This window comes from Ambystoma mexicanum, chromosome 5p (genome assembly GCF_040938575.1).
Source record: "Ambystoma mexicanum isolate Mex_15411 chromosome 5p, UKY_AmexF1_1, whole genome shotgun sequence".
In the NCBI taxonomy this organism is placed as follows: domain Eukaryota; kingdom Metazoa; phylum Chordata; class Amphibia; order Caudata; family Ambystomatidae; genus Ambystoma; species Ambystoma mexicanum.
The window spans coordinates 983,024,633-983,049,217 of NC_090930.1; the positions used below are offsets into that span (position 1 = coordinate 983,024,633).

A 24,585-nucleotide genomic window follows, 5' to 3' on the forward strand; every position below is an offset into this window, starting at 1 on the left:
TTTAAAGGCCTTGAAATAAATGTGTATATATTTTTAATATAACAACTGTTTGGAGTATTGTGTAAGTGATCTTGCTTTGTGTGCTCATTGCGGGCTTTCAGTCACCCTCACCCCTCTTGAGACCTAGTCTTGACCGCCGCGATCGCTACCTTGATTGGTCTGGCTCGTCCAGAGGTTACCCTGTTCCAAGTAATTAGGTTGGCCTTCTGAACTTCTGCGCCACCAGGACAGAGTTCAGAAATCCGTCTTAACATCCGGTGGCAGACGTGGCAGTATTTACTGGCACGGCTACTGCCATTGTCATAATGAGGCCCAGAGTCACAACTTCTTTTGAATATATCAATATAACTAATTTTACCCTCCTACGCTTCCACAAACGTCCATACACTTCAATGGGACCATCTCTCAGTTACCCTTTATCACCCTGCCCCATAAAAATGTTCACCACATTGACTCCAGCTTGACCCTTGTAGATCGTAATGTTAGTGTATCCTAATATAGTGCCTCTCTGTACAATCCCAGTTAGCCTATTTTGTGCAAAGGCATTTGCTATATAACCCTAGTTAGACAGTCCCCCAAGATATATTGGCAGTGTCAATATATTTGCATTTTGCACAATATCAGCTGTTGGCACACGTGTGATGATGTAAAATATATTCACAGTTTTGGTTACTGTAGCACACTAAAGTTGAGAAAGAACAAAACTGCATAAAATGTTCCCGTCTCCAGAACGGGTCCTTTAAATGATCTAGAACGGGAGGCGGGGTACACAAGGCCATTAAAAGTCTGTGGTGTAATTGTTTCATCCAGTACCATGTTAAATACAGCCAGCAACCTCTCTGCTTTAATCAGGGCCAATTGAGATTTTAGACTTTTTAACCTGGCAGACAGAAATCATCCATGTGAAAAGGTACAAACACCTTGCAGATGGTTAAAGCTGGTAGCAGCAATCTGCAGAAGGTTAATATCTCCACATCAGAAGTTAACTCCTGCCACAACTGTGAGGAACCTGAAGGTGTCTCCCTGACTAGTCCCCGAGGATTTGTCATCCAGGTGGCCAGGAAACGACCATCGCTATTGGATCCAGTTCCTGGGGGTGGATCAGTGAGGGAGGATAACCTGGATGGGAGGGTCCTCAGGGAGGGGAAGCAGGACACCAATGGGTGAGACGCGGTACCCCCCTTCTTCTAACACCTTTTCCAAGCCTACCACATAGGATACTCAAACACTCTACCCCCCTACGCTCCCCCTGTTTCAGACACAAACACTTTTGCACACCGCGAAAGACGACGGACTAACACCAGAGCTATTTACCTGACATGTCCCAACACAAAGTCAGGCAATTGACCAGAATCACACACACCTGACGTTCCTTTCCCTTCCCCACAGGGATAAAAGGTGGAGCATGAGAGCACAGTGCAAGCAAGGCAGACTGCACGTCAGCTCAGCTATCCAAGCACGGCACTTCAAGAGGAGGTGAAAAACAGCGGCAATCGAAAGGGTGACAAGGAGAGAAGTGACCTTGCCCTTTCCGACCCAGACCCATGAAACCTCCAGTGAAGGAATCGTAAGACTGCGAACAATAGCCAGTGTGTGTTGCAGCAGATGTTAGCAGTACACAGGGCCCTCCTCTGCTGATAACCAAGCCAGGGAGAGATGCCTGCCACTGTAGTACCGACCTTGACTCCAAAGACAAGAGAAGCCAAGCTGTTCATCATAGCCGGTCAGTCGAAGGGAAAACCTATAAGAAACCAAACTGTGTTGAACGAAAGTAGCAAACGGATAATTGAAGAAATTACAAAGAACTGTTAATAAGAAAGGGGAAAGCCAGCTGCAGATGAGTCCGGCACCACGTGGGTGCTCACTCGAGAAACTCTGGTCGATTACCCGATTGTTGAAACTACCGTTACCAGATGGCCTTGGGAATAGGGCGAGAAAGGGGTCAAAGTGGTCATACAGAGGTCTAGCAAAATCCTCTGTACAGTTGAAAGTCTTTGACCGGCAGAAGATTGTAAAGCAAAGCAAAGGGAAAGGGAATCCTGCGGTGTAAGAAAGTAGAAGAAATTGTGTGATTCGCAAAAGTTGGCAAGAGTGAACCTGATGGTGGGATGCTGATGGAAAGGGGTGAAGCATAAAGTCCAGATGAACAGTATGTGGGCAAAGGTGAACCGGACAGAGGGATGTCCACAGTGAACTGTTTAAAAAGACATTAAGACTTGTGAATGCAAGGAAATCCATATGATATGATATGATATGGCATTTATAACGCGCCTATACACAAGTGTTTGAAGGCGCGAGTGAACCCGACGGAGGGGGGGCGACGTTGAAGAGGGATCAGAACCCGTTAGAGGGGGACCCAGGGGAAAAAGTCATCACCCAAAATGTAATACAAAAAGCAACTTTTATTTGTTATTTTTTAATACATCAGATCCCTGAAGGCAAGAGACTTTTAAGATAAAAGACTTGACCATCGACGGTCCTGATAGCTGAGAATGGAACTGTCGTCCCGTGCTGTAGAGGGTCATGAGTGTGCTATGCTCAGAAGTCCCATCTTGTGCCGTACTCAAAACGTGGGGAAGGGAGACCCCCGGCTACCCCATCCTGACTTATCATTTGTGAACACTTCTTTCTTTCTTGTGAACTTAATCCCACACTCTTTTTGTATTTAGCGTAAGACTTGACAATAGGTTTTTCTTAGTATAGGCCCTTTTATTTGACAAGACAACACCAGGACTGCCTTATTATCATTTGATGGTCGTAGCTTTCTCCCAACTTAGCTTTAGGGGTTGATTAGGCATTTTTCCAACCTGCAAATCCAGTTTAATAAACACCATTGAACTGTGATCACTTGTGTCTGTTTTTACTGTTGCCACCATGAGTTCCTTACACAACCCAAACCCAAAATTGAAATGGAGAGATGAAAAAAGTGAAAGACCTAAATACTCAAAGAATGTTTTTTTTTTCTCAAAAAGTTGTCCATAACATTAAGTAGCATGGCTTTTAAGGAGAATTCTTGAATAGTGGGGAAAAAAGTGGAGTTTGTAATGATGGAGCGCCAAACGGACCCCCAGTGTATTGCCTAGGACACCATTGTAATATTGTAAAGTGTAACACAATCTGGAATATATAATATAAGGGTACCTGCAGCACCGAAGGTCCTCCTGGTAAGCATTATAATGATAAACAAAATATTGACCTCGATGATGAGGTTGGAAGGATAATGCTACCATATATACACTTTACATACACAAAATCAATGTATTAGAAAACATAGAAAAACATATACTGTTTGCTATAAAAGTCACAATAAGTCTCTCAAATTTGACTTCATCAAGTTCATTTGACCATACATACACATACATACAAACATACACAATCTCACTCACACGCATCCAATGTCAACTTAACACGAAACTGGGTAATCACCTACATGAAACCCTCTTAAAAAATCAAAGGGTATTACAATTCTTCACACCCAGAAAGACTAACAGTGTGTATATCTATTAAGTAGCAACAAAGGCTTATTAGCAAAATCTACATATGTTTCGGTCGGTATAGACTGCTTTCCAAATTAGCCTAGCGATTACTCCGACCTTCTTCAGGACATGAGAGGGGCGTGGATGTCACCTCGCCCTTACAACATAATCAGATGGAAGATGTCTTCGAACCAGAATTTCTAAAAAGCAAACAATAAACTAATTACCAACCAACCTCTGCTCATTTTATCAACAGCACCTGTAAATTGCGCATATAAATCTTGCATCATTATATTGGTTTTCACTCACCTCCAGACTGTATTCATGGAGGTAAAGCAAAACGTTGAATAAATCCTAAATGCTCCAATCATATAATCCAAATGTTGAGGAGCCTAGGAAAGGCAGAGAGTAAATAAAGAGCTTCCTTCCCTACATGATGTGCAATCAATCCAAGTAACATACGTGAATGTAGTAGACCCTATATAAGTGTCTAACCACATAGCACTTACTTCTTTTCATGCGGTCTAGGCTACCAGCGTAGCTCGGTGTCCACCTCTCGTGGTGGCCCTTCTTTGATATCACACCCATGCATCCGGTGTGTATATTAGAGTCAACAGTACTGCGCTGCAAATAAACAATGAAAAATGAGTGGAATAGGGCACTCCTACTCCCCTCCATCTTGTGGCATATACCTACAATGTCCAAAGAGGACCCATACTTAACTGTCACACTGCATGCAAAGGCAGCACTTACTTGCAGTGTTGCAGTATCTGGTGAGGGTGGCCAATGTGTCCTACACTTCCTGATCTCCGTTGGCACCCGTTTTTCAAAGCATTCCAACTGTGTCTCACTGAAGAGTCAACCACGTGTGTTCATCCAAGTTCTAGGAAAAGCAGAGAAAATGATTGGTCACCCCGTCTGCACAGTTCCTGATTCACGTGGCATATTGCATTCCTAAGAGACACGTTCATCATACCACCTCGGAAACAATTACCGGGTGGAGATGTCTTAGGGCCAAAATGTTGCACCACCATATTATACACTACGTATCAAAGTGTGGGGGCGAAGAAAATCACTATCGCCTGGGACTAGTTTCCTTGCCTGTTCCTGAGAGCAGAACTCAGAGAAAGTCAGAAAAACTAGCCAAAACAACTCTCAAACCGGCATCATTATAATGCATATCTTCCAGCACATGCGTATGAAAACACGCACGTGAAGCTGCCACTGTTGCAGGCTCAAAAGGAGAAAATCAAAAAATGTCATTAAAACCCCCAAACCCAGCAATGCTCCTATCGGGCTGCATGTTTATGGCAGCCACCTAAATACAATCCAAACAACTCCCGCACAAGCCGAGTTTTTTCCTATGGTCTTGTTACCTGCCACATTCGCCTCTGCAGTGCGCTGTCAAACAGAGGGCGGCACGTATTCCGCCCTGATATATGCACGGCTAAGAGAACGATGTTGCTGTTTCATGGATATAGAAATGGGACTATGTTCAAGATAGAGTGAACATAAACACTCCCAGTCCGATGGGACGATAAATTCGCCGGCAAAATGAGGGCAAAAAAGTGAATTTCATAATGGCTTGGAACAAAGTCAATTTTTAACAACAAACCATATAACACTCATTAGTTTATTATCCCCGTGGGCACAACCGGTGGTCTTGTCTGATCCTGGAATCTTGCGCTCTTCTCTTTTATCTTTAGATGGCCCATAATGTGGAACCAGACAATAGCCCATGTTGATGGTAAACAATGGGAACCTATTGGCAGATCCGGCTAAACAAGCAATCACAGAAAAAGGTATATCTGTCAACTCATGAACAGTCATATAGAGATTGTGAGCCATGGGCTGAAAAACAAAAGTTCACACACCCAGAATGCACGCTACCTGGGAAAGTTCCCTATTGCCTATTATGCAAATATCAGTGTGTTCCACTCTACTGATATGATATGACATGATATGGCATTTATAACGCACCTATACACAAGTGTTTCAAGGCGCGAAATACATTAAGGCCATGTCGGACTGTATCCAGGGAATAGATCTATCTTTGTTCAATTTTATGTAGCATAGTGGCCATGTCACCTCCTCTTGTTTGAGCCCTTACGGGTTGTAACACAAACCAACTCACATCCCGATTTGTGTGGCCAGTTCTGATAAACTGGTCCACTAGAAGTTTATCAGGTACTTTGGTTCTTATGCAGGATCTGTGTTCCGAGATCCTCTGGTGGATCTGTCTTGCAGTTTTAGCCACTTATAGCAGGTTGCATGGACATAAAATGATGTAAATTGCGTTCTTAGTAAGCCAGTTTGTGTGTCCCTTCAGTTGCCATTTAATTTTTCCATGTTCAAAACGATGCCTTGTTTCCGTGAATGGGCACACTGCACAAATTCTGCACTTGTAATGGCCGGTGACTGGCGGTAAACCCCATAGGTTCATTACTGTCTGATTGGTCTCGTTTTCCATATATTTGTGCACCAATTTTTGCCTCAAGTTGCTGTTGCGCTTAAAAGCAAACATAGGTTTTTTGGCCAGGCTCCCCGGTTGTTTTATGAGGTGCCAGTTTTTATTAATGCTTTTTTTAACTGCATTACTTATTGGGGTTTAAGTGGAAACACGTATAAGTCGGTTATTGACGGTCTTCACCCTAGGGTTATGACACACACATGTGTGTGGTGTTATATGCCCTAATGTAGTTTTCCATGACCAATCTTTTGAGGTATCCCTGATCGATCAGCCTTTCCCTCAGTTTTGTTGCATGCCCAACAAATTCCTCACTTTTCGTGCAATTTCTATGTATTCTGAGAAACTGTCCATATGGCAGATTGAATTTAAGGCCATCTGGATGGAAACTTGATTAGGGTAACAGGGAGTTTTTATCAGTTGGTTTCCTGTACAGTGTGGTTTCCAATGTGTCTTCTATTTTTCGAAACATGGGGTACAGGAAGCTCACTTGCTCCCTGTCCCATTCGATGGTGAACCCAATGTGAGGGTCACACGTATTGGCCCATTTCAAGAATTCCAATAAGGAAGTGCTCAGTCCCCTCCAAAAGAGGAACACGTTGTCGATATAACGTTTCCAGACGACCAATTTGTCCCCAAAGATCGGTTGTTTGAGGGTATTGTTGGTACCCAAAATGTATAGATTTTCAAAGTTTGCCATATGCAAATTCGCCACTTCAGGCGGAAAAGTTGTCCCTATGCTGACTCCTCTTAGTTGTTTAAATAGTTGCCTCTTAAAGAGAAAGACATTTTCCGACATTCAAGAATAAAACCTGTCTGAGGAATTTGTGGCGTGGTACGTTGGTCTGGACAAGTGTCTAGTACATCCAGGACTTAGTACATCCAGGCACTTCATTTGTGGAATCGATGTATAAAGTGACTCTACGTCCATCATCACTAAAATATCGCTCTGGTTTACTCAGTCTTTAAGGATATTGATCATGTCGGTAGTATCCTTCACATACGCCGGCATTTATTGCACAAAAGGTTTGAGGAAAAATTCAGTTTAAATCGACAAAGGCTCTAGCAAAGAGTCAATAGCAGACACAATCGGTCTGCTCGGCGGGTTCTCTTTGTTTTTGTGTACTTTGGCCAGTATATAAAATGCCCCTTTCCTGGGATGGCTTTTGCAAAGGAAGGCACCTTCATCTTTGCTAAGCCATTCTTCATTAATGGAATGTCTCATCAAGCTACTGATCTCCTCTTGGAGTCTACCAGTAGGATCTTCGTCCAACAGTCTCAGGCATTCTTCCTCATATTTACTCATGTCCATTATAACAATCCTTCCTTTATCGGCAGGTTTTTTAGACTCGTTCTTTCTGCCTTGTTCAAATTGTCTGAATAGTGATTCCTCTTTTTTAATGCCTCATGCATCTGTTTTATAATAATATTCTCAAACGTCAGAATCTCAGGTGGGCATGTATTTGGCGGCGAAATAAAATGGGATTTTGATTTGAGGCCTGTCATAATCGTCACACTGTCTGCATCCATACCGTTCTCTGTCCTTTCGGCAGTCTGACTAGGTAAATATATCTCAAAGAAGTGTTTTACTCGAATATTGCGAAAGAAACGATGTAGTTCCATCTCGCATGTGAAGGCGTCGGCTTTGGCTACAGGGACAAAAGATAGCCCTTTGGCTAAAAGATCTAGTTCAGCTATGGTCAAAGTATGTGAAGACAGATTAAAAATGGGTATAATATCTTTGGCTATTTTTTTGACTACCACTGCCGACTGTGCTTACCCGGCCCAAATTGTTGCTGTCTCTGTTTGGGTCGTCCCCGCTGTCCTCCTCTCTGAAAAAAGCTTGGCTGTTGTTGTGGTTGTTGTCCTCTCGTATTCCCAAAGCTCGGTCCCGGTCGACCTCCCGTGGACAGATCCGAACCGCCTGAGGACCCTGATGAGTTCAAAAAAGTAACGTACCTATTGGGTCGACGGTGAAATGGTTCACTCGTCGCTTTTGTGTAGAAACTCACACGTAAATAGGGGTAGGTCCTCTCCTCTTTGTAATTACTCAGGTCGTTCTGTAATTTATTCATTTTGCGATCAAGATTGAGTTGTTTAAATTTCTTCAGTTCTTCTCCCAGTTTCTCTAGTTATTGGTTAGAGTCCTGTATAGTTTTATTATCAGAGCATTGTTTTTCTAGAGATGCTATTTCCTCACTCTGTGCCTTAGCCTCTTCCTCGCCAGTCTCGATTATCAAAATAATCCAATCCCTGGGGGCACTTGTTTCCTACACCACTAAAGTTTTTCTGGAATCTCAGATTGTCTATAAATAGTCTTGGAATGTTCCTTACATGGAGACCTACACATAATCCAATCCCTGGGGGCACTTGTTTCCTACACCACTAAAGTTTTTCTGGAATTTCAGATTGTCTATAAATAGTCTTGGAATGTTCCTTACATGGAGACCTACACGTATTATACCTTCCTTCAGGTATTCCAATATGAAACTACCATGCAGTTGGGTGCGGATCCGTTTTTTCAGCTCAATCAGCTCAATCTAGCAGCCGGGGTGCTTTTGATTATGTAATCCTGCAATAAATTTCATTAGCATTTAGTAAACACATAAACATTGCACTGTACTAGTGTACTAGTGTACAGAAGGCTCATCGCCCTTCTCAGAGGGTCTTTTCCTGTTTACACTGTTTGCAGATTAAGATTTACCTGTGCAAAAGCAATACAATAATACACATCAAATATTAAAAGACATAAGACATTGGCAATAAAATAGGCCAACGTAGGCAAATGTAGTGGACTGAATGGAGTACTGTAAAAACTGTAAGAAAAATGTAAAACATAAAAAGAAAATATCGGCGAAGGATGGTAAAGGGGTTTGAAACATGGTGTGTAATAAGGAGAGGGAACTAGAAGCCATTGCTCGACATTTCCCCTTGGCCATCCAAGCCACCAGATTATTTCCATACGGTATTGCCCATGAGACCAGCTTGCTTTTTTATTCTGTAGTGCTATAATAAATAAATTAAACTACAAAGCCAATTCCAAAAAGTCATTGACGAAGGTGTATTTGAACCCTAAAACTGTTCCTCATTTGCAGGGTCATGTTGAATACAGTTGCCAATCCAAAGCTGTACAAGTATAGCCAGAAGAAGCATAGACGAGCATTAACACGTCCTTATATGTCACCTTCAAAATGGCTTTGGCAAAATCTTGCCCATGGGCACTCACGATTTCCATCTAGTGCCACACTATGGCGAGAGTGGAGACGTGCGGTTACTTTTTTAAGGCTAATTAGCAATTGGTCAATTCACGTCTTACATTGGGGTAAAGGGTGCATCATGGGCAGTCTGATATTACAAATGCCACTGACAGATACTGCACGCACAGATCATACACACAGATTCCAATGCATAAAAACAACATGCAAGGAAGCGGTTGGGCAATATCGGGCAATGTGTCAAAACCATGCCAAAATGTTACGCAATGGTTTTTACAGATTTTACTTACACCTCAATTACTGAGGTCTCAGTTGTTTTTAGTTGTTAGTCCTCTAGCTGCATAGGAAGATACACAGGGACCCTTGCTTTATTTTTATCCACATAATAGACAGTACGTACTGTGAGTGAGAGAAGAATCACAATGAATAGGGTACGTGTGTAAATGATGTACCAATAGGCCCACTTCATGCAGCAATAGCTCCTTGCACGTCGTGGTGGTTTCTCGTTGTTGGCCATGTTATTGTTGCTAAAGTGAGCAGTCTAGTGGGAGCAAACTCTTGTTGAATATGTTAGCATACCCATTTCCCAGCGTGTAACGAGGTATTACCTATGTGTTGTAATGGTCTGTCCTACTATTATTGATGTAGATGTGACTAGTCTAGGTGCATGAAAAGCAGCACAGACCTAAGCACAGACCTAAGGAGGGGGTGCAATGAAGCCAGAGAGGCAATGGTGGCAGTCTCTGGATTATGCCGATGCTCTTAATTTTTTCAGCCCAACAATGACTTTCATGTATTCTCCATGTAAGCCCATGTGCCATGCATTATGGGCGGGAATGTATTTTCTGGTAAGATTTATGCTGATCATGTTTCGGATGTTCAAAGGCTTCGAGGAGCCAAATAAAGGGAATTCTATTGTGATTTGAATCCACATCAATGTGTGATGCTTATTAAACCATGCATGCCTTTCCCTGGCGTGGTTTTCTTGATGTGATTGTCCTCCTCTTTATGTGTGAGACAGCTAAACCTCCCTCTGTCCAATGAGTCAAAAAAGATGAAGGGTGTGCATGTCATCTTTGCACAGGGGAATCTAGTATGCATTTTGGGGAGGAAAGTGGGGTATGGACAGGGTATACTGCATAAGGATTGTTCCCAGCACAGGCACTCAGAAAATAGGTAGGCACGATTATGAGGGCATTTCCGATTCATTTATTTCTAATTCATGGCCAAGCATATGTGGCTAGTTTTCATTGTTCATCTTTTTTCTTTTCAATCGCATTAACTTTTGATTTTCTTAATATTCTGGATTTAAGTTATTTTAAGGTTTGTGTAGACGTGCAACTTATTTGCTGAGCAACAATGGACCACCCATTGGTTTCTACTGCTCCAAATTTCTCATTGCCATGGCAGTATTGTAATCAATGGAGAGCAAGAACATGGTGCCCTTTTCCCATTTGTTGATGGACTCGCTGTGCGTGACTCTGTAAGAAAAGAAGGAGGGGGTTCTAAGTGGGACAGAGGGAGAGGCAGATGAACATGTTGATGGGTGCAGGTAGGAAGTACCTGGATCCTGTGTGCCAGAATGCTATTATGGATTCTAGCCTAGATCCAAGAGGATATGCTACCCGTAACGGGAAGCCCAATATCTGAGAGCCTAGTGGCCCTTTTAGTAAAATTACCCATTGATGCAAGAGTGAAATAGGATTAATGAGGGGACCTCAGTTATAGCTTAATATTGTTAATGGCATGTGGATTGACTAAGACTACGGTGCCCGTTTGCAGGGGTGTGTGTGTATGTAGATTAAGGTAGTAGGAGATGGTAGTAAAAATAGATAAGTTGAGGTGGGTAGACAAATAGGGTATAAATAGTGGGAGAAGAGAAATAAACATTGGCTGCCCTCTGGGTGTGAGGTTGTATTCCCCAATGGCGAAGAGCATATTTTGTCAGATATAATGTAAGGTGTTTGTGTAGGGAGTTCCAGAGTTGGTTGTACAGGTGAAAGATACCTTTTATCATTGAACTTTAGTTAGGAATGTATCATTGATAGACTGCATTATTCTTGAAGAAAGTAATTTACGAAGTAAAGTTGATTTTTTACATCAGCTCAATGAAAATGTCCTCTGGAGAAAGACTTTTCTGTACAATTCCATAATTGACAAATTACACTTCTGCACCCTCCTTATTGTCCAAGGAGAACAGTTGCACAATGGATGTTTGCTTGAAAGTCTCCCTTGTTGGTTCTGTGCCTATATTAAGAGAAGAAATATCAGAAATAAATCAAGTTATCTTAAAATATATGACACAGGAAAACGGGGACAATTGTGATCAATATACAAGCTAAAGTTAAAGGATGTAGATTGTCAGGTTTGCGACCAGAAAATGCTCTGGAAAATCGTAATAATAAGAAGAAGGAAGACCTGACCGTTTGCCTGCTTGGGGCCTGGGGGAATGAGTAAATGGACATTTGCTCTCCTGCTCCCCAGTGCATGATTTCACACACCCAGACTCACAATGAAACACTGGTGTTGTAGAAGTGTTAAAAAGCCTGATCAACTCTGAGCCAAAGTCATACATGCGTCATTAGCGTATTTCACACAAAAATATCTATTCTCTAACTTTTTCCCTGAAGACAATCCATATAATATGGACTAGCACAAATCCATCCTTACACAAAACACTTTCCTTTGTCCAATTGCCAAATAGCCGCCTTCTTTTCCCACTCTCTGCTCTTGCATTCCTCAGTTTTGCTCACTATTCATTAAGCAGACTAAGGTCTGGAGCAACCCGGGTAATGGCACAATACGCCACAGACAAGGACCAGAGCTCTGAAACTACTAGAGTGGTAATTTGGTACAGTATAAAAGCAGAGTAACAGACATAACATAACAAATAGGTGCCACACTGTCACTCTAAGAAGAGCAGTTTGACCGTATACATTGTGAAAGAAGAAGACTTCAAAAGTTTGACCCTGAGAGGGCAGTGGAGACGTTGCATTTAGCCTTCCATTCAAGAGTCCCCCACTGAACACTGATATGGGGTGGACCCAGATTTCGAGTCATTTACAAGGTGGCGATCATTCATCATAATCCTGTATTGAGAGAAGCCAGAAAATACTAGACGTTTGGAGTTGTCCAGATAGAGAAGAGAAGAGGAAGCGCAAGAATTGCTGAAGAAATTGGGAATCTGCAGCAAATCCAGAACAGGCCCAAAATGTATTGATGGGAAAGAGAGGGTTCTCTCCCCAACAAAAGAAGATTTTTAATTCCGGCACAAGACAATTTCCCCTGAAGAATGTCCTACATGATTGTATATTAAGGACAGAAACTTGTACAAGTCGGGTTGTTTGCAATACACTAACAGTAAATAGGCTAAAAGTAGTGAGCCATAGGAATCAGAGTGTGATATGTACACACATTTTGTGATCCTTAAGGAAATATTGAAATATTACTCACCCATGGTGTTCCTACTTGTGTTGTTTTAACATAATGTATATATTTTATGTACTATGATCATTTTTATGATTGTTTTATGAAATGTATTGAATCTTTATTAATAACATTTTGTGATAATTGATTCCACTTGTTGTGGGAAGAGTGTTAGGTGACACAATGAAATATCGGACTTTCTTTTTGTATATAAAAACTCTAAGAAGAGGGACATACATCTGGCCATATCTCTCCCACCCAGCCCTCTAGCACATCCAAGTTAGGACTGGATTTCTATAATCTGGCCTGGTGGAAATACCTGGGTATACGGCTGTATAGGAGGTCAACCTAATTACTGAACAGGGACAACTCTGGGAGCTGTAGCCAAACCAATCAAGGTAGCATGTAGAGTGGCCAAGGCTAAGCCTCAGGAAGGGGTGAGCCTGGCAAGGGTCCACAGTGAGTCCACAAGGTAAGTAATCAAGGATTACAATTAGACAAGTATTTATAAAAACACAATATTTGATTATGGCCAAGGGCCAAGTAAATACTATCAAAATGACTATAAGCAGGTAATAGTATCACTCAAATTAATAATTAAATCCAGATATACAGTCCCAGCACCAGTGCAATAAAACCACAGTACCTCCACCCCACAATACTGAAAGGAAAGGTATGGTTAGATTTGTAATGGCAGTCCACAAGAGTAACAACCCTAACTTTAAAAGTAAAACGCTAAGTTGACTGGGGCTTTGCGCCCTGAAAGTTCACAAAGTTCCAAGTAGTTTGGTAAGGCAGAGCAGGAAAATATTATGAAGAGGGTCTTGTAGATGGGAAAAAAGTTCCAGAAGTCAGGTAACTGTCTATTCTAGTGAATAAAACGGTCCCCAGCTTTCGAAGTGCATGTGCGATCAAGCAATGGCAAAGCCAAACCATTGTAAAGGTTTTAAAAGTTAACAAAACTTTTAAAAGGAGAGATAGGGGTTCAGGTAAGCACAAAGGTAACTCATCACATGTACTCAGATTTCTCTTTGGACTTGGGAGGTCTTCACAGGGTCATCAGAGGTCGCATTTCTCGCCATTTCTTCCGGACCTCCTCTGTGGCCAGGATTTGCAGGTTCGCGTGAATCCCTGTTCGGCCACAGATGCTGATGCAAAGTGTTCCAGTTGAAGAATGCAGCTCACTCGGGTGAAAGCCTCCTCTCAGCACATGACAGGATGCAGGAATGTAGTTACTGGTGATTGTCATAGTTGCCGGGCGACAGGAGAGGACACAGTTGCCTCGGTCGGAGTGAGCCTTGTATCTCAGATCCCTTGGATGCTGGGTCACTGAAATTTGGCAGAGTCGACCTCTGTAGGACTTGCTGGCAGTGCCCAGAGTTCCGGCTGGAAGGCTGCACGCAACGTCTGCAGCCCGGTAGCCCAAGGTTTGAGCTGGACAGCCCCTGGGTGATCCATGGGCACTTCCAAGGGCCCTGCTTTGCAGGATACCATGCTGACATCGGGAATTGTTGGTCCCATGAATCCAAGGTTCAAAGTTCTACTGAAGGACTTTTGAAGATCATCAGCCAGACAGGGCTCCACCAGGACTGCAGCAAAAGGTGTTTGCCAGGTCTTATTAGGGCGGGTCCACGGTCATCGCAACTGGGCAGGATACTTGGCTCCTTTCAGGATTTCTCCAGGATCCCTGAGACCTGGATGTAGGACTCTGCTTCTTTTTTTTAACATCTGTTTATTGTGTTTAAACAGCAGGGTAGACAACATGTAACCAGAAACAATCAACCCCAACCTCCCCCCTCCCAGCTTCCCATTCCCATGTTTCAACCCAGGTGTACGAAATAAAGCCGGGGGGCCCTCTTGCCCCTCCCCCAAAACATTGCCACACTTATCCCCAGTTTTTTTGGCGGTTATAAAGGAAAAAAAGAGTACAGCAGCACTTACATTTCTGTGCCATAGCAAGGTGAACTTGATTCCATGTGAAGGAGATAAAAACGTCTTTACAATGACAAATTATCTACAAGATCTTGCGGAGGTAGGTCATCTGTGGAAATGTGTAAGTCTATAAGTAGAGCGCCCCACTGTCCGGAGCTCTGGGCCCTCCTCTGTCCTTTGTTTATGTAGAATAGTTGATTCAGCAGTTGCCCATTTAAGTGCATCCTGGGACCATTTACACAGTAAAGGGCCATTGGGGTACTTCCAAGAGATGGCCATACAACGCCTTGCTAGTAGGAGCAGAAAAACGGCTATATTGTTTGTATATGTCCACTTTTTGCCACCTGGTAGCACTCCCATTAGACAGATCTGAGGTATACATTCTAGCTGTCTGCCTAACAAATCATTAGCCCTCCCCGATTATTGTCTGCCAAAAGCGTGTTATTATGGGACATTCCCAGACCATGTGCCAGAAGCCTGCCAAATCACTTTTACACCTTGGGGATGTGTGTGTAATTTCTGCATTCATTATATGTAATTTCTGGGGAGTTATATATACTCGATGTACACTATTGAATCATATAAGTGTAAAGCATGCGTTTTGTGATACTTTGCTGATCCTCAAGCAATCTTTGACCATGCTTTCTTGTCCATGGCTTCCCCCATTTCTCGCTCCATTTTTCTTTAACCTTGAGGTTGGACCACTCTACTCTGTCCTGTAGTGCTGTATACATCCTTGTGATTGCGTGTAAAGTTTGGAGGACAGGGTTGGTGTGGCTTCGTCTTGCAGAGAAGACCATTTAATCGCTAAAGTTTTAATCAGTCATGTGAAATTTAGGAACTGTCTCCATGGCATCTGGAATGTCATTACCCACTCCTCAAAGGGCATTAGAGATCCCCCTACAAACATGTCCCCCATCTTGTGTGAAACCCACTCTTGCACATCTAGTCGTTCCATATCTGTAAGAATTCTGGTTATTCTGGGATCCGCTCTCAGGGGCATCTCCTATCTTTAGTTTACTATGTGCCTGCTTCGACACCTCGCTGGGGACCTCCTTATGTCTCCCCAAAGTATTTCTATGCTGATGTAATGTTTCAGGGTGTACCCAATAGAGGCCTATCCGCTCCATCATCCATTGTGTTCCACCTTGCCGCGTGTTCAGATAATATAGTTTGAAGTCAGGGAGAGTGAGACCGCCATCGCCAACCAGAGCGTTGCGAGTGCTACACTCATCCCCCAGCTCATAGGAGTTCTGTCAGTTTACTGTCCAGCATATTGAAAAAGGGGGGTCTAATCGGGTGTGGTATTTTGGAGAATAGGTATAACAGTCTGGGTAAAATAACCATCTTGCAGATTGCTATTTTTCCCATGAGGGAGAGTGGGAGCTTTTTCCAGAATTAGGTCCTATATGCCAAGCTCGATAATGTCCTGCCTACATTATACTGGAATGTGACTGTCACGCTGTGATGCACCTGGATCCTCAAGTACCGGAAGGAGTCTGTTTCCCAGCGTATACCTATGTCTGGCAGGTCTTTACTCAGTTTCCCTCTGAGGGCCCCCAACAGGTATACCAGTGATTTCCCAGTGTTGACACAGTAACCTGCCAAGCTGCCCATACGGTCTATCAGGTCCATCATGCAGGGATATGTAGAGCTGGGGTCTAGATGTACAGGAGCACATCATCTGCATATAGCGAGATGACATGGGCCCGGCCGTCCACTGTAATCCCAGCATCTCGAATGGCTCTAGCGCCAAGGTGAAGAGGAGTGGAGATAAAGGGCATACCTGTCACATGCCCCAACCCAATTGCCATCTCGGAGAGATCTCCCTACCTTCGCATGGGGTTCTTGATACATTAAGCTGATCCAAAGCCTCATCCCGAATTCCATTCGAATTTGTGTGAGCCAGCTCCACTCCACCACGTCTAAGGCTTTCATAGTATCTTAGGACATGATAGCTAATTCAGCCTCTGATTTCTCCACCCTTTCTATAATGTGTTGGAGACGCTGTAGATTAATTATCATGTTTCTGCCCCCCATAATACCACATTGGTCCTGGTGCATCAAGTTTGGAGAATGCCTTGCTATTCTGTTTGCTAATACCTTGCCCTGTATTTTCTCATCGACATTGGGATATAGGGCAATATGATTCACATCTATTTCGTTTTTTACCAGGTTTCAATAACACTACTATCATTGCTCTCTTAGGGATTCTGGTAGTACCACTTTTAGGAATGCTGCATCATAAAGTAATTTCAGTTTGGGAGCCGGTCGGTCTATAAATGCTGCGTAAAATCCTGTAGGGAGAACATATCCTCCCAGAGTTTTCCCTGCACTGAAGGAAGAATTGCTACTCTTATCTCCCCTTCCGTCACAGGGCCCTCCATTTCCTCTGCGGCCGCTGCCATCAATTTTGGTAAGCCAGCTTTTATAATTATTTTCCTTATATCCTCTACGTCCAGTGGTCCCCCGCTGGTTTAAAGCTCTTTATATTAGTCATGGAAGGCCCTGTTAATTCCCTCCTGACTTCTCCTCTCCTCTTGTCTGTGACGACATGAGTGATGGTCTCACGTTGTTCCTCCTGACTAAGAGGCAAAGCCAGTAGTCGACCCACTTTATCCCCCTTTACGTGGATCATCTTGGTATATTGGGTGTAATCGTGTTTCCCTAATCGCTCCTTGGTTTGAGTCCTGATTTTGCGTCCCATTAGCAATTCCGCATCACAAGCAGATTCTCCTATCAGTTCCCTTTCCAATTTTAGTATGCCGTCTTCTGAATCCCACAAGTGGGTCTGTAACTCAGGCCTTATCCCGCATGAAGTGGAGAGGCATCGTCCTCTCATAGTTACTTTGAATGCCCCCCAAAGTGTCCTGTAGTTCCCCACTGAGCCCTTGTTCAATTCAAAGTAATCTGCAATGGACCGGTGTATCCCCTTCTTATATATGTCATCCCTCAGTGACTCTGTCCTAAACTTCTAAGTGGGTACTGTCCCCCTCCTCTGTCCCCAGAACATCTAAACTTTCAGTGGGGCATGGATCCACAAGGTCTTCCCTAAGTAAGTGGCCTCCATATAGTTAACAAATTAATCTCTGCTTACCAAGAAAAATCTATGCATGAGTGCGGGTACGAATAGAAGGAGTATCCCCTTTCAATGCCATTCTGTTCCCACCATACATCTTTTAGGTCTAAGGGCCTCATCCTAAATTGTGCGGTATCCCAGCAATAATTACGCAGGCATAACACCCGACACTATTATCGCCTCCAGGGCCCCAATCAGCCACCAATGAAGAAGAGGAAGCATCATCCGATGCTCCCATTTCAACCGCCACCTCCACATCAGGCCCCTTCTCCTCCAGCAGACCCAGACATGGGTACGGGGATGGATACGGCCATGACGATGGATGCCGACGAGGATATTGTCACAGCGGACGGCGAGTTTCCACCTTTGGATGCTCCACATAGGGTATCCCCACCGGATGAGGTGGGGTCGTTCCACTCCATGATCTCCAGAGCCTCCAAGCTATTCCATCTTGTGTCCGAGGAAATCAAGAAGGAGAGCTTCTTGTACCAGAGACGCAAGGCCAAGAGGAAGACGATCATGGTGGTGACCCTTCTGGATGACGTGTGGGAAGAGGGGCTGGCCCTCATGAAAAACCCTTGCATTGCTGCAGCCAAACAGGATGGGCTGGAGAAGAAGTATCGGTGCCGGACTCCGTACCCAAGTGCCTGAGGTCGCAGCCATCGCCGGATTCAGTGGTATCGGCGGCCGCGAGGAAATGGTCGGCAAACCCGTCCTCATCGTCTTCGGTCCCTCCAGAAGGCGAGGGGAAGAGAATTGCCGCCATGGGAAGGTAGGTGAATTACACCGCAGCATCCACTATCAAGGCGGCCAAGGCACTGGCGATCCTAGCCAGATACGACAGGGAGCTGTGGTACAAGTTGGGCCTATTCTGAGTTCCTCCCCAATGTTAAGCGAATGGAGGAAATCGCTCTGTTCCAGGAGGGGGAAGTAGCATCTGATCACACCATCACAGTGGCATTGGATGTCCCAGACACAGGGTTCTGGCAGACGGGGAACGGTGTCTGCCTTCGTCACCAAGGCTGAATGAAGGCTGCAAATTTACGTTAGGAGGTCCAGGCGGAAGTGCTGGACATGCCCTTCGACAGAGAGAATTTATTTGGCAAGGTTGTCGACAAGTCCCTCCAAACCATAAAAGCGGATATGGAGACAACCCATTCACTGTGTACTCTCCAGCAGCATCGCTCTTTTTTTTGCTCCTCCAGGGGAAAGTCGAGCAGGTCTCCCAAAGGTTTCTCCACTTCGTACCATCAGCCCTCCAGATCCACAACCCAGGAAGCCTACAGAGGCCGTTCCTAGGCCTACGGTAGCAGAGGACAACGTCATCGTCACCCACAGGGCCGGACGCCGGTGTAAAAGCAAGCGTCAACCGTCTGGGACGTCGGGCCACCACTCGTGCATTCCGGTGGGAGGCCGGCTGACGAAGTTTGTCAGGGAGTGGAAGAAGATGATTACTGATAGATGGGTGCTCGACGCTCTCACCCAGTGACACACCCTGGACTTACAACGCCGGTGTCTGCGGATCCCTCCGGTTACCCATCAGGAGCAGCACTGTGGGATGTATTAACCCACTTATGCTCTGCCCTGTGGCATCATTGTGTCCTGGTGGTACCAGAATCATCAAAATGGCCGCAAAACTCCTATGCGCGCCAAAACCTATGGAAATTGCGCTCTACAAAGCACAAAAAGATGGCTGCCAAATCTACCATGCATGTTGCCAGTGGTGGAACGGAGACCGCACTCCTGAAACATGTTGCTGGGCTGCCCGACAAGCAAAAATGGAGCCTGCATGAAAAGCAGTGCTAGCTGAAAGAAATCCGAAATCTTGCATTTTAAATCTTTTCTTGGTTGCTGAAACTGCAAAACGCTGGTACAAAACAACCACAAACATCCAATAGTCTTGCTTGGTGTCACATTTTATGAATTGAAGAAATCATTGTGAAATTGCAATATCCTGGAAAGCTAAATTGGTCATCAAAACACCCGCAGCACAAGTTTGCCTGCCTGTGGGATCTGTCAAAATCTGGGCGCAGTATCAGCGGCCACCTGAATGACTGTTTCAAAAGCCTACATTAAAACTGTAAACTTGTACCATTAAGATCTAATGTCTGAAATTTAAGTGACCTGTTCTCAAGAGTAACCTAGGTTCTAACTATTTAAACTTCATGGTTTAGAGTCTGGAATCAGTGTTCTAGCTGCTTGTTTGAAAATTGCAAGTTTATTTTAAACAAAGAAAAATGTAACAAATGACATTTAAAGTAAGCCTGACTCCAAGCCAAAACCAGTAGAACACTTCCCCCACAGGGCCAGGCACCTCCCTTCTGCTCTCTAGACCAGGAACTCACACCCTTGTGTTGATTAAGAGGGGAGGGGAACTTGGGCTGCTGTAGGTAAGAGCACAATGGACTTACCCCAAGGCAACAAGATGCTAATCAGGAAGGATCGTAAATGGCCTCTGCCAGAAGGAAGGGGGCGGAGATTGCTTCTGAGCTGCAAGAAGGAGAAGGAGGCGGGGACAGACAACTTCTGTTGATTCACAATGGACAAAAAGCATATTTCTAAAAAGACTGATAATTTACTGTGTACAATTGTAAAAAATATGGAATCCCTGGACTTCTGAACCTAATTTTCACTGCACAATTTAAGAGGAGCCAGAACTCTGCTATGTTCTGGGAAGTAACTGTAGAAATTGTGGTTTTATATCAAATGTAATTATGTCAAAATCATGAAACTTCACACGCTTATGCCCATATGCAATGTGCACAGTTGTACAAAATTTTGGATAAACTAGATATTGTGTTCGGCCCAAAAGGGCAGAATTCTGTCAAAAGCTGACACAAGATCCTACAATGACGGGGCTTGGAAGAGCATTTGCTCCACAAAATATGTGATCTAGGTATGTTATTGTTATAAAGTTTGCAAAATTGTAAATATGTAGTATACTAAAAGTAGATTTCATGTTCAAAAGCCAAGGGGAGTATTCTCTGACTCATAAAACCACATCATCATGGTGACACCCTGTTTTCTCCTCCAATCAAGAGAGGGGGGAGATTCTAACAATAGCCAGCCAAGGGGGCGCGCTTAGGATAATCCAGTATACACACCCCTTCACCAAATGCATAAAAAGAGACAGCTGAGGACTTAGAAAAACACACAGATTCACCCACTACCCCGATCCTGACGAAGCACCCTGAAGGAGATCCATCAATATTCCTTGCTCCAGACTCCAGAAACTTTGCAAGCAGAATGGCCTAGTCCATTAGTTGAACCATTTTCAACTAGGCCTTGAATTTCCAGAACTAGAAACCCACTACCAAAGGGGAACATCAAAGAAAACAGCCGGGCTGTGCTGTAACTGCTTGCCTGCCAAATCATTATCTGCAGAACCAGGGCAGATTAAACCCAATCCTGTGCCGTGCCGTGCCGATCCTGTCCAGTCCTGTTGTGCGGTGACCAGAGCGCCTTGCTGATTGTAGACCCTGTCCAGTCCGGTGTGCCCAACAGAATTCTTGTCCAGAAATCTTGACTGACCAGAATTCCTGACTGTTCTGTTCAAACATATATAGTGAGTATCCATAGTATAGGACTGTCACTAGCCTATTTACTGTCCATATCAATCCCTATCCAAATCCATCCTATCTTGTCTTCAGAACTGCATGGTTATAAATATTTTTTAATTGCCTGAACTCTTTATCTTATCCCTACTACCTTCCTTCTGTAATAGTATTGTTAAACATATCTTTGCGTTGATATATTTCATCTGAAGAAGGCAAGCTCCTCGGCAGGCAAAAACTTGATCCAGAGGCGTCCTGGTCTAGTGGCTGTGCTCCCGTGTAGTATTTGCTTCTTCATAGTAATTCCCTATTGTGAAGAAATCCTGTTTGTCTTTTGAAAGCGCATCCCTTTTTTCTCATTTCGGTGCATATTTAAAAAAAAACGACCTCCATGAAAACGTCCATAACTTCTTCACATTTTATGCTAGAAACAAAATGTAAATGTCTGCTTGAAGCATCTCAAATCCCTATAGTTTTCCCGCAATCGCGATTACCGCGCACGGAAAGGTTTGCCGCAAATTTTCATTTTGGCAAAATATTACACGTGTAAAATAGCTTTTCATTGCACCCGACCTCAAATTTCAGTTTGCACATTGCTTACTGGTGTCAAATCATTGCTAGTGTTTGTCTGCAACCATATAAAGCGGCTCCCATTAGAATTTAAACAATTCCAGTCATTTAGCCCATATTTAGTGTTTTACCCAATCCATTCTCAGACAACTTTAAAAACCATTTTGACAGTTTGCCAATCAATTCTGTTTCTCTCTTGTGTTTGCTGGGGGAAATTGGGATTGACATTGCATTTGAATTCTGCATTCATGAAACCTGTTCTCTCTCCTCCTATCTCACTACATTGCATATTGGGGGGTGGAGGGTTTGCAGGAGGAAATAGTAACCACATTGCTATTTGATTTGAACACCCACCCACAAAAGTATTATTGCTGTGCTGCATTGTTTTTGCTCATTATTACTCCTTGTGATTAAAGAGACTGCTTAGTGTGACATCACCCCATTGGTGATTATTGTATCCCCATTAAACATAGGTGATTATATTGTGAATATATAAATAAATATTTTAACTTTCGCAAACCAGCCTGATTCCTGGTTCAGTGTGACCGGGGGGGTTCCAAGAGAGGGGCGTGATATAAGTGGTACATCGTTCAGAATAAAAGAACTTTTAGACACAAATAAATAAATAAGGATTTCAGTTGTGCATTACACGCTAGGCGTTGATTTAGGTAAAGTGCCACATTGAAATCACTTACAGATTGGGGGCTCGTCACAAGATTTCTGAATTAGACATACCACTTGTGACAGACTAATACAGTGTGCTAACTGACGGGGTACATAAACCCTGTGGGCTACAACACTGTGCTACTCTGTAAAAGCACCCTTCAATAGAAACACTCTAGGGAGTTGGCCTGTTTGCAAAAATAAAATAACTCCTGTAAGTCAGAAAAGAAATTAATATTTCCGGAATGGCGACCCTAGTAGAAATTAATATGGCAAAAGAACACCGACTGTACAAATTATTTGTCAGGTATGAATGGACAGAGCAGGATCAGAACGTTTGCTTGCAGGAAATCAAAGAACAAGCCACTGCCATAGGATTAGATATATGGCAGGATCAGGGTCCATTACAAAATGGCACTTAGTGAGTTGTACATGGCCCCTAAGGTAAAAGAAGAGCAAAGTAAAATTGCCAAAATAGCGGCATATCCGTACCTCCACATTGGAGCAATACAGGAGAAATATGCCGAAAACCTAGATCTGGCAAACAGGAAACTACAAGCATTAGAAAAAAAAAACTGATTTGCACTCTGCAGAGCAAAGGCTACAAAAGAGCCTAGAATCAGAAAATGAAACCAGACAGTACCTGATGAAAGTGAAAGGAGATCTGGATATCCTGCAGCAAGAGAAGGTATAGCAGGATACCAAAGTACTGGCGCTGCAAAAAGAGTGCCAAGAAAGTTTGGACTCCCTATTACGGAGCCAACAAAAGCTGGAACAGCAATTACATTTTAATAGAGCATGCGCAGAGCAGGTAGTCACCCTGCAAAACCGCCTAGACCAAGTAAAAGAAGAAAATAATAAATTAATCCTCAAAGACTTTGAGTCCCAAACTGAATTTGATGAAGAGCGCCAGAAAGCTAGTGCACTCCAAAAACAAAGGGACGACCTGGCTGCACAGAGGGGTACTCTAATTCAGGAAAGGGACACCTTAGGCCAGGAGGTCAGTTATTTAAAAACTAAGATGGAAGAAAATCACCTGGCCTTTTAGGGACTGGGTGAGCTCCAAAAATACTACGAAAAACTGTTATAGCATGCCAGGATTGTGGAAGATGCTCTAGGAAAAAAAGGACCAGGCCAGTAAGGACAGGATTCAGGAGGTAACCCTCCTGTAGCAAAAATTGGCCCAATATTCCAAAATTACACAGGAAGCACAGAGAGACAATGAGGCTCTCTGTGAGAAAAATGACAGGCTCCATGGACAGATAGCTATGCAGGAACAACTAATAGAGACTAGTAAGGCCTTGATAGAAGAACAAAAGAGTCAAGTTCTTGCATGGCAACAGGGAGTAGGGCCTGAGAGAGATGAGGTCTGCTGGGATAGGGAAACACCTGAGCATAACCTCAGGAACCCTGGTACCAAAGACTTTCATCTCTTCAGTTCCATGGACTCTGCCAACCCCATGTCCACTGGCTCACATGAGCCAAGGGCCACGGGGATGGTGGACTGCAACCCAATGGGAAATATGAGGCTCATAGATCAGCGCCTCCCAGGAATGGATTGGTAGGCATCTATGTATGGGTTCCCAAGTGCTAGGGCCATCGTCTCTGATCAGGGAGACTCCAATGAGGGGAGGATCAGAGAAATGGATCCTCCAAAATATAACTTACCCAGAGATCTGATGGTAAAATGTGGTGGGGAACTCCATGAGAGTAGGCCCGCTAAGGGCATCCTGAAAACCTCTTCCCAGCTAGGACAGTGGGGGGGGGTACTCAGCCAATCCTGGGAGCAAGGAAAAGTCAGAAGACTCTTCTGAGCGCCACAGGACCCAAGAAACTAGGCCCCCACATTCTGCCAGCCATTCCCAATCTTGCAGAATCCGGGAAAGCCTAGAAGACCAGACAGCCACCTCTGGTGCCTCTGAGTCAGAGGATGAGTGGACCAGGGTCACCCGAACTAATAAAGCTAACAAGGTCAGGAGGGCCTTGCTCAAGGATCCCCTAAAACAAAGCCATTAGGAGCGTCATCACGCCCTATCACAAGAATGCAAAATATTCGGTTTGGGAGCACCTTGATCTATTTGAAAAAATGATGGAAAATTTCCATTTGAAGGACAGCCAAAGCTGTATTCAATATGTAAAGTGGACATTTTCTCCCGAGTACTCCAGCTTCGTTGTGGGGCTGGAGGATCAGAATCATTCCAGA

The 24,585-nt window shown here is 43.8% G+C and overlaps 1 long non-coding RNA gene across 2 annotated transcripts in view; it reads right to left on the reverse strand.

Annotated features, from left to right (window-relative positions):
• Window positions 1-4,922, reverse strand: part of LOC138481734 (uncharacterized) — a 174,878-nt gene extending 169,956 nt beyond the window's left edge. For both annotated transcript variants that reach the window (XR_011274367.1, XR_011274366.1), the window contains exons 1-3: window positions 4,853-4,922; window positions 4,230-4,359; window positions 3,986-4,100 (exon numbers count right to left, since the gene is read on the reverse strand). This is a non-coding gene — a long non-coding RNA (uncharacterized lncRNA). The remainder of the gene's footprint in view (window positions 1-3,985; window positions 4,101-4,229; window positions 4,360-4,852) is intronic.
• Between the last annotated feature and the right edge of the window lie 19,663 nt (window positions 4,923-24,585).